The 12,174-nt window shown below is 28.3% G+C and overlaps 1 pseudogene; it reads right to left on the bottom strand.

Annotated features, from left to right (window-relative positions):
- Positions 1 to 10,494: 10,494 nt before the first annotated feature.
- LOC124945208 lies at positions 10,495 to 11,951 on the bottom strand (annotated as a pseudogene).
- Positions 11,952 to 12,174: the final 223 nt, after the last annotated feature.

Here is a 12,174-nt window from a genome sequence, read left to right as displayed (position 1 = left end):
CATAAAAAAAACCATTAACAGTATATTAGTAGCTCCAACAAAATATACTCTCAACAAAAAAACCATTAAAAGTGTATCATTAGCTCCAACAAAATATACTCTCATTTTAGTTCCAACTGATTTGCTCCAATTGCTTTATTGAAGGTCTTATCCATATCTTTGCACACATAAATGCATTAGAGGTTACATGTCAGTCTAGCAAACAAAATATAAATCATTAATTCCTAAAAAAATGAAGATTCCACAACTGAAGTACTATGTAATCATTCAACACTGAAATTCAAGGTTACTAAACTTCACTTATCCTACAATTTCTCATATCTTATTCAGACGAAGTAGCATCCGACATTTCAACATGCAACTGAAGCAAGTGATATATATTTGACTAGATCTTATCATACATCTAATAGAAATGTATAAACTCTACAAGTTCATTATGTTGGAATTTTAGGGTCACTTGTATAATAAATAATTGTACATATGTCATATTTAATATAAGCCAAAATAATGTGATCTAATGTGAAATTAAGTTTATGTCTTATGAATGTATTTGTCATGAATATAAAGTGAGGATACCTAAGCGCCATTTCTAATTTTATGAAGGGGCTAAATTAGAAATTGTCAAACCATAATAACTAACTTATTGTTGGTTATATGTAATGGTTCCCATTTGATGTACGAACCTATTGATGTACTCATCAAATGGAAGAACCATTCCACATAAAGAAAGTCTAAAGATAGAGAGATTAAAGACTTTTTCTATTACAAGGAAATGAGAAGATTCATGAGATTAGACTTAAGCCTCCACAACATTCATATTTTAATTTCTCACATTAAATTAGGATCTAATTAAGATAATTCTAAAAAATGGTATCAGAGCCATCCTAATTTAATTATGTGAGAAAATTATATCGTTGTGAATGAAATTTATATGCATGCAATTTAGCATATTATTAGGAATATGTAAGTCTCGTTAAAGAGGAACCATTATATATCCATTAAGATTAATTAAGATTGATTAGATTTAAGATATATTATAATTATATATTTTGACTAGTTATTATATTATTAAGATAAGATCTAAATTCAAGGATATTTGGATTCTCTGGAATGATATATGCATTCATTTATGAATTTATAAGATCCAGATTCAAGGATATTTGGATTCTCTGGAATATATATGCATTCATTTATGAATTTATAAATAATTTCAAAGCAGGTATGTTAGTTGGATTATATATATACTTGAATTATTTAAAAATTATTTAAAAACATGTTATCAAAATACGATAATATAAAGATTTTACATTTAAAGAGTAACAGTTATACATATCATCAAGATTGACTTGACAATAGATTAAGGTTAAGCAAGTATCATTAAGATATAAGATTCCTAGATTTATGTATATTTCAAGAATATATATGCAAGAATTTATTTATAAATTATTTAAAAATATGTATTTTTGGAATAATAAATATATTGATTTTGATAATCAAATAAATAAAGAATATGTATATATATATATATATATTAGATTATAAAAATTTTAATCGGAAAGATTCATATATTTTGAATTTAGATTAAATTTTATGAATTCTATAATAAAGATTGACCCGATAAATTAAGGGATATTTGAATTTTACGATTAAGATAAAATGAATTTTTGAATTTTCTCTTTCAATGATTTTGAAATATGTGGATATATTAATTTTCGATAATATGAAATAATTGAGTAAAGAATATAAATATTTGTGATATTATTTAATAATGTTTATTAAGATTTTCTATTCTAGTTTAGATTTTCTCGTTAAAGAAGAAATTCTCTATTTTAAATTGACGGTTAATTAAATATCATTAGATTAGGAATTCTCTATTTAGATTAGAAATATTTATTGATAATATATATATATTATAAATTAAGGAGAGAATTGAGGAATAATGGTTATTTATATATAGAGTAATGATAGTGGACGGGCAAGTCCGTGGATATTCTGTTTAATTATAGAATATTCTTTTTCATCGTGTTATTAATTAATATTAAAGTTAATGATTATTAATAAATTAATGAATAATTGAATTTGATCATACAAATATTTGGTCAAATAAATTTTAAAGATTTATTATTTAATTTGATTAATATGAGATATTACAAATTTCAAAATCAAGTAAGATTTGGCCTACGGTATAATTTTATTTTTTATAATAAAATAAATTACATGTTTCTTGGAAAATTATATATTATTAATTTGGGTTATATACAATAATATGACATTTAAATTTAAAATAATGATATTATTGTTTATTATTTAGATTGTATTGATTGATACAAATAATCACCAAAATGACAATGTTTGTTGAAATTAATTCAAGACAATTTTGAATGGTAGTATTGTGTAATTAATGTGATTATATTATTTGGTCCAAAGGAGGCTGATAATTAATTGATAGAATTGCATTAATACTTGTGATGATAAATATGTAATAATTATAAAGTCTTATTCATGTGAATAATTAATCCATCCAAAGATAGATTGATTATTTGACATGTCTTTTATTAATGTTTGATCATTATACTAAAATACTATTAGCAATTAATATTACTGTCCAAAGACTTGATATTAATGTTGCATTAAGTATTTTGAGATGGATAAATCATTATTTGAATTTAATTGTTACTTAAGTTTATAAATGTTCGCAACTATTTTATTAAATATTCTAAGTGATTAAGGCTATAATTTTTTATAATGTCAAGTTAAAGATAGTTTTTTTTGGACGAGACTGCAATATTTTTTTGAGGATATTGAGTTTGAGGGGAGAAATGATTGTGTCTTTAAAAATGATTTAGATCAATAATTCATATTGTGCAAGTTAAAGTGTTTTTGACATTGATAAAGATTTTATTGATATTGAGGATAATGTTCAAAAATCAAGAGTAACAAGACAATATGATCAAACTCATTAAGTACAAACTCAACAACCTCAAAATCAAGTGTTTTTATGACAATCCAATTTAATTGAATTACTCTTTAAGAACAATTTATGGTACTCGTTACATATTTTGATATGGAGCTTCACCATAGTAGATGTTAATGGGTTTTTCAATAGAGACATTGAAAAACAATTTGGTGCAATGAGAATACTTTGTGTCGAGAGACCAAATTAATATGGTTTGCAAATTAAAGAAATTCATCTATAGACTTAAAGAAGCATCTCGTTAGTGATACCACAAATTTCACAAAATAACAATTCTCTATTTTGGTTTTGAGGTGAATTTAATTGATTATTTGTATCACAAGTTTAGTGGGAGTAAACGTTTATTTATGGTTTTATATATGGGTGACATTTTTTTTTGTCACAAATTTTGCTTGACATTAAGTAGCCCAATTGTTATGAAATATTTGAAAATAACTAAGAATTAAATGCTCACATATAATAAGTCGGATAGTCTTGAGATCATTGAGTATTCTAACTCCGATATTACGGGATGCCAAAACAATATGAAATCCACTTCAGGTTATATTTTTCGATAACTGGTTTTGTCATTTCTTGAAGAAGTGTCAAACAAACATTTACGATGTCATCCACTATTGCAGTGGAATTTATGACATGTTACTAAGCATCAAATTAAGTGATTTTGACATCAAGTTTATTTTATGAAGAAATGATACAAAGTGGATAGATTTCTATAAAATATATATGTATAAACTCTATGGTTATGAACCTCATGGCAATAAGTTTATCATCTAATGTCTTTCATGAGTATATTGCTCGTATGAGTGTTGTAGAGATCAACGATCTCTAACTTCAGTGGGAGTTTGTAATTTTGACAACTTCCAGTTTAATTATTTTATAGATATTTATAAAGTTTTTATTCTGATCAGAACTTAAGTATTATGCAGTTCATTACACTTTGTATAATTATGTTTAAAGTATGATCTCATTAAAGTTAAGTAGGACCATTTGAAAATTGACATGAAAAGATCACCTTGCATGGAATTTTCATTCCTCACATTCATGATATGATTTGTCAATTAATTGTATTGATTTATGTGATCATTGTTGGGTCTAGTTGTGCTTAAATACAACGACGAACTCTTTGGTCCTGTATTGATATGTTTAATTGATAAAATTGTTTATACAACATATGATTGAGATGACATAAAATTTCAGGCGCATTATGATTGATACATTTATTTTTGTACATACGTGACCCAGTGGGAGATTATTGAAATTTTAGGGTCAAATTGTTCATATGTCATATTTAATATAAGCCAAAATAATGTGATCTAATGTGAAATTAAGTTTATGGCTTATGGGTGTATTTGTCATAAATATAAAGTGAGGATATCTAAATGGCATTTCTAATTTTATGAAGGGGCTAAATTAGAAATTGTCAAACCATAATAATTAACTTATTGTTGGTTATATGTAACGGTAATGGTCCCCATTTGATGTACGGCCAATTCTCTTTTGCGTCCCCATCAACAGAGAGAGAAACCTATTGATGTACTCATCAAATGAAAAAACCATTCCACATAAAGAAAGTCTAAAGATAGAGAGATTAAAGACTTTTTTATTACAAGGAAAAGAGAAGTTTCATGCGATTAATTAAGGTACGCTTCTGTCGCATTCAGATTTTAATTTCTCACATTAAATTAGGATCTAATTAAGATAATTCTAACACATTATTCTCATACTATCAAATTTCAAGGAAAATAATTAAACATTCTAATCTCTTCCATAACCATATGTACTCTGTAATCGTTCAACATTGAAATTCAATGTTACTAAATCTCACTTAGCCTACAAATTCTCATCTCTTATTCAAACGAAGCAGCATCCAACATTTCAACAAGCAACTGAAACAAATACTATATATTGACTAGCATTTCAACAAGCAACTAAAACAAATACTATATATTTGACAAGATCTTTTCATACATCTAGTAGAAATATCCAACGTTCAATCAAAACTCAGAAGACATGCATCTAAAAATAAATACTATATAATACGAAACATTTGTACTAAGTTGAATAATAATTTGGTCAATCACGTATGATACTAATTAACATTAATCTTGCAGCCTGTTAAGATGATGGATGACTTTTTACGGTTAGCACGGAAAAATACTAAAAATAATTTAGAAGCATGTGGTGTGCTAGGAGGGTCTCTGTTAAGTTGCAACATTACAAAGAAAATGTTTTAGATATCTACATTTGATTAAAGATAATTTCTCACATTTTATTTCTTGGCTGAAGAAAAACAGGGTATTCCATATCACTTCTCTTATTATTCCAAAGCAAGAGTCTACTTCAGATTCAGTAAGATACTAACTTTTGAGCATTAATGAAGTCCTTTTTTTCCCTAGAATGAGGCTAAATGTTATCACAATCTTCTATCCGAAAAAATTCACATTTGTTATGTTTGTCAAAAATCACGTTGATTTGGAAAATAATCTAGATCATGATAAAAAATAATAATATTTATACCAAATGAAACTAAAAGTTTCACTATAATCTATTTTATGATCCAAAATATATTTTTATACCAAATTAGTAAAAATCACCCTATAATATCCAGATTACAATTTTCAGACATTGTGTCAAAATAGCAGTTTATTTCTCAAATATAACTTGGTGATATTCAATTGTCATTATTCTAATACTTGATTTTCATATAATTGAGAATGGGATAAATAATAAATTTAAGACTCTAGTAGGGTGATTTTATCAAATTTAAGACTCCTAATTTTTTGTCATATAAAGAACTCTACTCACCATTTTTTCTTATATTTAAGTTTAGTCACTAACACAGTTTACTTTATATAACAAATTTGTTAAAATATTTGAATATCATTTAAATTATTTATTTATTTAATATAATATTTTTACACATCACTATTATATAATCACTTACTTTTTTACTTTTAGTCATTCACTCCAACCTCACTTCAACCATCTTCACTCTCCTTTCTAGTTAATCCATCCTATCTCGTAAATCATTCTTCTCTCATCATCGTCACTGTCAAAGCTAAATTCACACTGACCACTAGAGAGTCCTGAATGGTAACCACATTCTCTCCTCATTATGTGCTCGTCAATGGAGGAATCTCATTGGAGGCGGCAACTTCTCATGAAACGACCACTGTTAATCATTCATATACGAAGCAAATCCCTCTCATTGAAAACGATGGAACGAACTCCGGCCGAATATAATCGCGAAATAATACATGCCTCAATTTTTTCAAATAAATCATCGAATCAAACCGATTGGAGTATGGTTTCAAACGAATCCTTGTTCGATCAGTATTCGTATGAGACCTTCTAACAGTACTATAGATACAACTCTGCCGGAGATCAACCAGGAGAAGTTGCCATATATGAGAATTCGAACAAATATTTTTTCAGCATGCCTGCATTACATGATGAATATCAGAATGGGGAGATAATCTCTTCATTGTCGCCGTGTACGGGGAGATTGAACCGAAGAACCTCGTCAATCGTTCTCACAAAGAAAGGAAGTTCTGCGATCATTCTTACAGAGGAAGGCTGCAGGAACTTGATGGAAAACTCACCAAGTCTAATAAGAAGAAATTTTAAGAATCCTGACCATGAGAATTAAGAAGGAGATTGAAAATCTTTTGAACACAATAATGTATTTGATTAATTAGTTTCTATTGTCAATATGCTTATTACTAACTTTCACGAAGAAGAGATGTTAATGGTGATCGGTGAAGAAGCTCTTGATGATGTGATTGTTGTACTAGAGTTTAAAGAGAAAGAGATAAGAAAAAAGAAAGCGATCTTGATAAAAAAAAATATATATATAAATAAGGTGGAGATAGAATCGGAAATACGGTGTTCAAGAGGATGGGGGTGGTGATGAGTTGGAGAGAGAATCGGAGATGGCGAATGCAAGAATCTTTGAATACGTGTATAAATGTTATATTAAATAAATAAAATTACATGTTAAATCATTTTAACAATTTCTTCTTAGATTAACGAAGTTAGTGGAGAGTACTAAATATAACAAAATGATGTAACTATAGTTCTTCAAATGACAACAAATTAGTAGAGGCTTAAATTTGACAAAATCTTTCAACAAAAGTTCTAAATTTGTTATTTATCCCAATTGAGAATGTGGTATATTTAAAATTTCAATATGTTTAGTGGAACGTGGTGTTTTCATAGTCTATACATACTGCTTAGAGTATCTGGAGGACATTTTTGCTTGTTTGATAAAAAAGCAGATATAATCAAATTAATAAACAAATATTTTTTATGCATCAAGATGAGGCAGTAATTTATGCCTTCGATTGCACCAAATTTCTACTAAATGGAAGGAGCAAATAGATACAGATTTTACTAGATTATGACAAAATCTTTGAAATAATGACATGCAGAATACTGTGAGCGACTGAGAAAGAGAATTGTTCGTACCTTAGAAGTCGGAAATCGGAATTTTGATAAGGAAGGAGAGAGAGTACTGACACCGTTCTACAAAAAGACGTGAAGAAGATGAAGTTACCGATTTGTTGATCAACAAGATGGCGAATTCCCTACACCGCCACTAACAAAAGAGACGAGAATGTCACATGACACACCTGAAAACAATTTTAAACATGTCAAAAGACCAAACTATCAGCACTCATTAACATAGATGCAAGCCGTTGTATATATGATTTCCTCTGTGAATAAACATATACGCAATTACATTCTGTGTGAAAATGATTCTATTACATTTTCATTGCTAAAGATCACAAACACAAATAATTAGGAAGTTCTTACTTGTGTTACTCTGAACAATGAGTTATACCTGAACAAATATAAATATACGAGGATACTCATATTGATGTCAAACATTTTATAAATCAGACCAAATTGACTAACGGAAATTAGACAAAAGTTGTTTTTCAATAAAATGCAGATTCATATAGTTTAATCTGCAAACAAGTGATCATTTACAAGGAAAATTAGACAAAAATGACTAATGAAAATTGTACAAAAGTTGTTTTTCCATTGAATGCAGATTCTTGTAGTTAAAGAAGGAGAAGATTGACGAATTGATATTAAAATGGAAATTCAACACAATTATGAAGACAACAAAGACATTAAACAAAGATATTTCATGCATTCACCCCCCTTGTTATTATTCAAATTCTATGTGAAACAATGAATCATGAGTTAACATAATCCAGACATGTTCTATTTATCAATTTCATAACTAATATCATTTCTTTCAGATTCATCATATTTGTGATTATTTCAAACAATCTCCAACATATGAAAAGCATAGAAACAACAGTACATTGAGAATAAGAAAACTAAAAAAAAAGCTTCAGTTTCAAACAAAATCAGCTCAAATTCGAGATAAATAAAGGGAAAAGATAGATGAATTGATTTTAAAGTGAAAATTCATCACATAAGTTGTGAGAAATCCCTGACATTAGATTATTCAAACATAGCTTCAAAGCTAAGACAAATGGAAGAGACATTGAGTACTAACCTATCATCAGAGTTAGCCTACCATAGGATTTTGATATGACATTTAGTTTAGGTAAAGTTCCACCTGAAATTGAAGCTTCAAATTGGTTTATATCAACATCATTATTACAGACAATACTGAAATTAGAAAATTAAAAACTAGAAGTGTTTATAGAATCACATGGTTTGGCCAACATGCCTTTATTTAACCAAAAAAAAAAAAAAAAAAAAAAAAAAAAAAAAAAAACTACTTGGAATTGGATTGCAATCTAAAAGAAAAGATTGTTGATTTGTTTTCCAATTGTAATGATTCCTCCTTCTTTAGTAGCATGCATCAAACAATGGTGTTCAATAAATATACATTTGATTGTTAATCTTTTAATAATCTAGAAACACATATATATGACCTGCTTTATAATTAATTACATTACGTCTTATCTTTACCATTCTCATAAGTTTATGGTTTTAATTGAACCATCTAGTAGAACAATTTAATTGGTTCCTTTACTGTTTCTAGGTTTGTCATTATAGTCTTATTATGATTTATATGATTACTAGTTCCAGAATCTATAATCCACACCACAATGATGTATTCCTTAAACTATTTATCTAATTACAATTTTATCTTTAATTTCTTAATACTAATAAATTAACTTCTAACTAATATTCTTACATCCCTTCCTCAATATGAAAGCCTTGCAGATTTTTCAGTACCATAATTAAACCTAGGGTGAATGTCTAGGTAGGAACAAACTTGTAGATATATAAGTATAAATAAACTAATTAATCAAATAAAAAATTGTAAACAATCACACTTTTAATTATGGTTAGAGACAGCTTGAAAGACGGGCACGTCAATACTATTTTCACGTGTAGTTAAATACCGAACTAAATTCAATTTCTAAAATAAAACATATTTTAATAAACACAGAATTTTTTCTAATTTTTAAAACAAAATTAAGTAACGTCTCTTAAAGTTCAAAGCTCGGTCCAGATAATTTTAGACCATCGTTTTGATGACCTTATTAGTTCTAAATTTGAGCACGGCCGTTCTGTTCGATCAGATGCTCGATCACACTTGGCCGCGTAGAGTTTACAAATATTAAAAGAAATCATTTATGCATAAATACAAAATGCATGTTGACTTTTAATATCAAAACAAATTTTAGAGTCCAAACAATATTTTCTTCCTTAATAGATTTGCTTTTTTAAATCGAATTTATAAATGAAATCATAAACAAAACTAAGTGAAAAATATCAAATATTTTCTAACCATTAACAAAAATGGAAAAAATGATTTAATGCATTTTCCAGTGTAATTTGTGCATGAACTCGTTCAACCTGAATAGACAGGGCATTATTCCTACAAAGAAGTAATTGAAAACTATAGTATTCCTAGATGTATTGTTGATACATTGATCTTTTTGCCTTTTTTTTTTCTCCATTGTAATTAATTTTTTCATTCTAACAAGAAAAAAAAAGTAAAAAAATAATAATATTGATAATATACTATTTCAAACAATCCAATGATTATGATATAGTTTCATAATTAATTAATATGTTAATTCCATAGATGAATAATCTTTTTCTACAAAATTATAAAATAATAATAAATTTAATAATATCTTATATCTCTCAAGTTTATACATAACTAATTTAATTTATTATAATATTTTATTTTTCAAATATATAAAAATATTAATATATTATTAAAAATTATATATACTATATTTTTTTATTAAAAAAAGATGTTAAAAATTTTAAATCCTCTCAACAATAAATTTAGATTAAATATAATATGTTACAACTGAAATTAACAATAAATTTAGAATAAATATAATGTGTCACAGCTGAAACTAACAAATGAGACTTTTTTTCAAATAAAATTACATATAAGTAGCTTCAATTGTCTAGCAACAAAATTGCATATATAAAATACCCATTCAACTAATTATAATATAGAAATTAAATAGACAATAAATTTATCATCATTTGTGATCAATTTGTGATTACTCGGCATACATTTCTGCCTCATTCCTGGCCTCGGCTGCCTTCTTATGCTCCTCATCCTCCAACTTGAACTTCTCCGCCTCTTGCACCATCTTTTCTATCTCTTCTGTAGTTAACCTTCCTTTAACATTCCTTATTGTCATCTTATTATTCTTGCCCGAAGTCTTTTCCTCTGCTGAAACGTTTAATATCCCATTTGCATCTATTTCAAAGCATACTGTGATATCAGGAACAAGCCTAGGAGCAGGGGAAATTCCAGACAGATTAAATTTTCCAAGAAAATTATTGTCTTTCGTCATTGCTCTCTCACCCTCGTACACTTTAATATCAACAGACAATTGATTGTCAATCTCTGTACTAAGAACTTTCTCCATCTTTACAGGAATCCTAGTATTCCTAGGAATCAAGACTGACATGATGGCTCCAACTGTATTAATTCCAAGAGAGAGAGAGGAGTGACGTCCATAAATACCAGATCTTGAACTTTCTGATTTCCCTCACCGCACAAAATAGCAGCTTAAGTTACATAGATTGTTATGTATTAATAAATGAATAAAAATTTAAGTTATACATTATTTCATGTTTTCAAGATTTCGTTTAATATAATGCTGCTGTTTAAAAAAAATACAATTCTAAGAACAAAAAAGAGAAATCTGAAATCAAAAATAACATTACCAAATTCAAGAATGCAAAATATTCAAATATTTAGTAACAAAACCAACACATGTCTATTACAACAACAAAGGCTGCAAATCACAAGCAACAATCGATTCAAGCAAACTTGTGTGAGGAACACCAAATACATCCAAATATGTCGTCAAAGGATTCACTGCCTCAAATACCCAAACAAGTTCATTAACATCGTGCCGAGACTTGTCGTATACAACTATAGTTTTGTCGTCCTCGGGCTCAACAAATGGATTCTCCATTTCTTTAGTCGTACCTCCTCCAGCAATTACAAACCCCATAAGATCCTGTTTGTAAGCCGGGATGAATTCCCCTGGAAATATAAAGGTGTAACTGTCGAACCGTTTCGGCAGCTGAAAGAAAATACAAAACATTTTTAGTAATCATGGAGAATTGAATATCATATGGAGGAGGAGTAGGAATAAGACAAAACTTACATTGTTCAAATACCGCATTCTGTCAGCTCTTGGACCGCCCACAGTCCCATGATTATCTCACTGCACCTCGTACGGTTCCTCGTCCACGTAACATTTAGATCTGATTGATGATTTTATCCTTGTACAAAAGCAATTGGTATTTTTAGTTTCATATATGTGAAAATGAATATTGCGTTAACCGTTAAGAATAACAGAGTCTCACAATCAATGGTAAGGACCCAACTCCCATTCAATATTGCCTTCAATACTTTGATAGTGCGACCACATCCACCATTAACATCGGTGGATGCTATGACGTGGGTCACATCGTCTCGCCACCTTATTGTCACCATGGCACCACATGTGTTAGCATATTGTTGCATCAAGTGCTGTTTAAGAACAATCATAAATATTTCAGATAAACAGGATGAAAACTTAAATAATATGGAAAAAAAGGGATATATGTCAAGAATAGTACTATATCTTCACTTGTTAATTGATTTGGGCATAAAATCCAGTCTTTGCCAAAGTTTTGGACGGATGCATTTGCGGTTGCCTGCACATGCATGAAAAAAA

This window comes from Impatiens glandulifera, chromosome 1, assembly GCF_907164915.1.
Source record: "Impatiens glandulifera chromosome 1, dImpGla2.1, whole genome shotgun sequence".
Lineage (NCBI taxonomy): Eukaryota > Viridiplantae > Streptophyta > Magnoliopsida > Ericales > Balsaminaceae > Impatiens > Impatiens glandulifera.
This window is presented reverse-complemented; position numbering and strand designations above follow the sequence as displayed.